Raw genomic sequence first — 6,000 nt, 5'->3', positions numbered from 1 at the left:
AGTCTGTACCTTATGTCTACACTAAAAAACAAATACGAGCTTATTCCCGTCATCGATAAGTGCACCCCCAGGCACAAAAACGCTCCTTCGTTAACAACTGTCTACTTAATAGGGCACAGTCACCAATCTTCCGTCGGCGCGGAGCAATATTTTGTCAGGTATATTTGCGGTACTCTCTCCAACACCTTTCAGCTGTCACAACACTGCCGCATAGTTAAGCGCTGAACGAGGTTCTACAAATAACGGCGTCTTAGCACTAAATCCGCAATCATGGTAAGGAACGTCACATGATATTGGAGGCAAAACGGAAATGAGCACGGAATTGGTTTGAGGTATTACGTAACGCTCCTTAGGGCTGTTTTTAATTGGTGGAATGGTGAGTGGTATTATTTTCATTATAACCTTTTGGGTACGTATAACCGAATACGATAGACCAGAAAAATTGGATTCTTGATTAGGTTGCAGAGTGTAATGGTTTTATTTAACTTGTATTGTAAATCTGAAGCAACTATATGTAAAGTGGTTTCTGTAGCAACGGTTTGTGGTGAGATACGCTTAGTGAAAACATATGTGATAGTGTGTTGAATTAACACTTGTAAATTGTTGCACAAGTGTAGAAAACTGGAAACCGCTTTTAAAGTTATTCCAAAGATATTTCTGTGACCATTCAAAGGGCATGACTAACAATGACACCCTCTGACAATATGATGCGGAATGATGTCATACTAGGTCACATTAAGAGAAATTTCAAACCTTCCTTTTCACTAAAATTTACTTAAAGAAAACGTGTAGCAATGCGTAGCGACTTGGCGTGGCAACGTGGTTCCGTTGATCACGACGAGTATTTTGTGAACATGTGATTTTTAAAAATATTAGATAATTTTAATATAACATTTTATACAATAGCACTGTATTTTGAGATTTGATTAACGCTGGAAAATGGCGACGGGAGTTTTAACGTTTTTAACGTTAAACGCTGGAACCGTCACTGTGGAAGCCCTTATGAACGTCTCACGAGGTCATGTTGGGAGTGTGGAAATACAGAATAATAACATTATAATTATACCATTAAGGCTGGGACGATGCTGGAAAAACAAAATTAGAGATAAAAAATGCCAGTACTAATTTGTTTGTGATAATGATAATTATTTGGATTAATGATTTATTAGGAACTAATTGAAAATTATATTTAGTTCGATCTGATTTTTTAAAACACTGTGACCTTGAGCTAAAGACCTTCCACTATCATGATTCTGAGACATTGTGGATAATAATTTAGTCCATGGTGGACACTGGACTGTTAGAGGCATCCATGTCCAGTAGGATCCACGTGATAACACCAAAAAGCGACGTCAGCGTTGATTGCAACACGACTTCAGCGTTGACTACAATACGATTTAAGCGTTGACCACAACACGACCTCAGCGTTGACTACAACACAATTTCAGCGTTGACCACAACGCGACTTCAGCGTTGACTACAACGCGACCTCGGCGTTGACCACAACACGACCTCAGCGCTGACTACAACACGATTTCAGCGTTGACCACAACACGAATTCAGCGTTGACCACAACGGCGTTGACCACAACACGATTTCAGCGTTGACCACAAGACGATTTCAGCGTTGACTACAACACGACTTCTGCGTTGATTACAACGCGATTCCAGCGTTGACCACCACACGACTTCAGCGTTGACTACAACACGATTTCAGTGTTGACCAGAACACGGCTTCAGTGTTGACCTCAAGACGATTTCAGTGTTGATCAGAACACGGCTTCGGTGGTGGCCACAACTCGGCTTCGGCGTTGACCACAACTCGACTTCGGCGTTGACCACAACACGATTTCAGCGTTGACCACAACAGCGTTGACTACAACACGAATTCAGCGGTGACCACAACACGATTTCAGTGTTGACCAGAACACGGCTTCAGCGTTGACCTCAACACGATTTCAGCGTTGACTGCAAATCGATTTCAGCGCAGCATAATTCCAAACCAATGCCAGCATTCCTGAACCAACGCCAAACACCAGGGAAACAACAATGAAATGAACCAGTAATTGGTTGCCGGGGCTTTCCACGCCAGGATCTCAACAGTGACTTGACAACGTCACACGACGCCACTGCGTAATGTTACGTTCTTGTACATACTCCTGTTTCAACGTCATCACAGCCTCTATAAATCCCCAATAAGCGCCGAGTTAGATTCTCGGTTAAGCCAAGAATATAACCATAAGCCTATGAGAGACACGTTGAAGTAATAAACGAGGGCTGTGGAGGTGTTGCGTTTGCTGGAAGTGGGTGTAAAGTCGTACCACGTTACGTATTTGGTGGCCATGCTAATTGTTTGAAAGGTCATTTTTCTTGGCCTTTTTTTCTCAAGTATGTTCTCTTTTCTTGGTGGTGTGGATATCAATCATTGACTTGTGTAAGGTATTTTGTGTAAAAACATCACTTGGATCAAGTATTAAGTACGTCCTGTTTAGAGAAATATGTGACGAAGTCATTATTGCTAAGGGTTGTGTTAGCCGTCTTGCGGCTCGCGGCGAAATTCGTTAATGTGTAATATTATATGTTTATGGATAAACGTTTCCGGCTTTATTTGAACTTCATTTCCTTGACAAAGTTTCACGAAGTTGATGGATATAAAACGCATTCATTTAGAGTTTTCGTTGTTAAACCGTATGCCAACATAACAACATAACAACATAACAACATAACAACATAACAACATAACAACATAACAGGCGACGGTGATGGTTATAGACGCGCGCGTTTATTTCACAGCGTCAAAAAACCTATGCACCTGTTTTATATTGTTTTAAACTAAGATAGTTTGGTTTTGTTAAATCTATGCTTGATGAAATTGGAGAATCAAATGCATGCGTAAACAAATAAATATATATTTCAAAATGAGGACATTTCAAAATCCCTTTTAGTCTGGTGGGAAAAATAAGACCATTCATGTATGTTGCTACCACGTGTGGATTTTGTCACAACCACGCCCAAGTTTACATATAAACATATGAAGTCATTTGATAAAGCAGTTTTACATGATGATGCTTAGTGGCTACCAGCTTGTAACTTGAGAATACTTCATATTCCTTGGCGTCACAAAGTGAGCTTGTCATAAATCTCCATGTCGTAATACAAATCCAGCTTGTAACTTGAGAATACTTCATATTCCTTGGCGTCACAAAGTGAGCTTGTCATAAATCTCCATGTCGTAATACAAATCCAGCTTGTAACTTGAGAATACTTCATATTCCTTGGCGTCACAAAGTGAGCTTGTCATAAATCTCCATGTCGTAATACAAATCCAGCTTGTAACTTGAGAATACTTCATATTCCTTGGCGTCACAAAGTGAGCTTGTCATAAATCTCCATGTCGTAATACAAATCCAGCTTGTAACTTGAGAATACTTCATATTCCTTGGCGTCACAAAGTGAGCTTGTCATAAATCTCCATGTCGTAATACAAATCCAGCTTGTAACTTGAGAATACTTCATATTCCTTGGAGTCACAAAGTGAGCTTGTCATAAATCTCCATGTCGTAATACAAATCCAGCTTGTAACTTGAGAATACTTCATATTCCTTGGCGTCACAAAGTGAGCTTGTCATAAATCTCCATGTCGTAATACAAATCCAGCTTGTAACTTGAGAATACTTCATATTCCTTGGAGTCACAAAGTGAGCTTGTCATAAATCTCCATGTCGTAATACAAATCCAGCTTGTAACTTGAGAATACTTCATATTCCTTGGCGTCACAAAGTGAGCTTGTCATAAATCTCCGTGTCGTAATACAAATCCAGCTTGTAACTTGAGAATACTTCATATTCCTTGGAGTCACAAAGTGAGCTTGTCATAAATCTCCATGTCGTAATACAAATCCAGCTTGTAACTTGAGAATACTTCATATTCCTTGGCGTCACAAAGTGAGCTTGTCATAAATCTCCATGTCGTAATACAAATCCAGCTTGTAACTTGAGAATACTTCATATTCCTTGGAGTCACAAAGTGAGCTTGTCATAAATCTCCATGTCGTAATACAAATCCAGCTTGTAACTTGAGAATACTTCATATTCCTTGGCGTCACAAAGTGAGCTTGTCATAAATCTCCATGTCGTAATACAAATCCAGCTTGTAACTTGAGAATACTTCATATTCCTTGGCGTCACAAAGTGAGCTTGTCATAAATCTCCATGTCGTAATACAAATCCAGCTTGTAACTTGAGAATACTTCATATTCCTTGGCGTCACAAAGTGAGCTTGTCATAAATCTCCATGTCGTAATACAAATTCAGCTTGTAACTTGAGAATACTTCATATTCCTTGGAGTCACAAAGTGAGCTTGTCATAAATCTCCATGTCGTAATACAAATCCAGCTTGTAACTTGAGAATACTTCATATTCCTTGGCGTCACAAAGTGAGCTTGTCATAAATCTCCATGTCGTAATACAAATCCAGCTTGTAACTTGAGAATACTTCATATTCCTTGGAGTCACAAAGTGAGCTTGTCATAAATCTCCATGTCGTAATACAAATCCAGCTTGTAACTTGAGAATACTTCATATTCCTTGGCGTCACAAAGTGAGCTTGTCATAAATCTCCATGTCGTAATACAAATCCAGCTTGTAACTTGAGAATACTTCATATTCCTTGGCGTCACAAAGTGAGCTTGTCATAAATCTCCATGTCGTAATACAAATCCAGCTTGTAACTTGAGAATACTTCATATTCCTTGGCGTCACAAAGTGAGCTTGTCATAAATCTCCATGTCGTAATACAAATCCAGCTTGTAACTTGAGAATACTTCATATTCCTTGGCGTCACAAAGTGAGCTTGTCATAAATCTCCATGTCGTAATACAAATCCAGCTTGTAACTTGAGAATACTTCATATTCCTTGGCGTCACAAAGTGAGCTTGTCATAAATCTCCATGTCGTAATACAAATCCAGCTTGTAACTTGAGAATACTTCATATTCCTTGGCGTCACAAAGTGAGCTTGTCATAAATCTCCATGTCGTAATACAAATCCAGCTTGTAACTTGAGAATACTTCATATTCCTTGGAGTCACAAAGTGAGCTTGTCATAAATCTCCATGTCGTAATACAAATCCAGCTTGTAACTTGAGAATACTTCATATTCCTTGGCGTCACAAAGTGAGCTTGTCATAAATCTCCATGTCGTAATACAAATCCAGCTTGTAACTTGAGAATACTTCATATTCCTTGGCGTCACAAAGTGAGCTTGTCATAAATCTCCATGTCGTAATACAAATCCAGCTTGTAACTTGAGAATACTTCATATTCCTTGGAGTCACAAAGTGAGCTTGTCATAAATCTCCATGTCGTAATACAAATCCAGCTTGTAACTTGAGAATACTTCATATTCCTTGGCGTCACAAAGTGAGCTTGTCATAAATCTCCATGTCGTAATACAAATCCAGCTTGTAACTTGAGAATACTTCATATTCCTTGGCGTCACAAAGTGAGCTTGTCATAAATCTCCATGTCGTAATACAAATCCAGCTTGTAACTTGAGAATACTTCATATTCCTTGGCGTCACACAGTGAGCTTGTCATAAATCTCCATGTCGTAATACAAATCCAGCTTGTAACTTGAGAATACTTCATATTCCTTGGAGTCACAAAGTGAGCTTGTCATAAATCTCCATGTCGTAATACAAATCCAGCTTGTAACTTGAGAATACTTCATATTCCTTGGAGTCACAAAGTGAGCTTGTCATAAATCTCCATGTCGTAATACAAATCCAGCTTGTAACTTGAGAATACTTCATATTCCTTGGCGTCACAAAGTGAGCTTGTCATAAATCTCCATGTCGTAATACAAATCCAGCTTGTAACTTGAGAATACTTCATATTCCTTGGAGTCACAAAGTGAGCTTGTCATAAATCTCCATGTCGTAATACAAATCCAGCTTGTAACTTGAGAATACTTCATATTCCTTGGCGTCACAAAGTGAGCT

This window comes from Haliotis asinina, chromosome 10, assembly GCF_037392515.1.
Source record: "Haliotis asinina isolate JCU_RB_2024 chromosome 10, JCU_Hal_asi_v2, whole genome shotgun sequence".
Taxonomy (NCBI): Eukaryota; Metazoa; Mollusca; class Gastropoda; order Lepetellida; family Haliotidae; genus Haliotis; species Haliotis asinina.
This window is presented reverse-complemented; position numbering follows the sequence as displayed.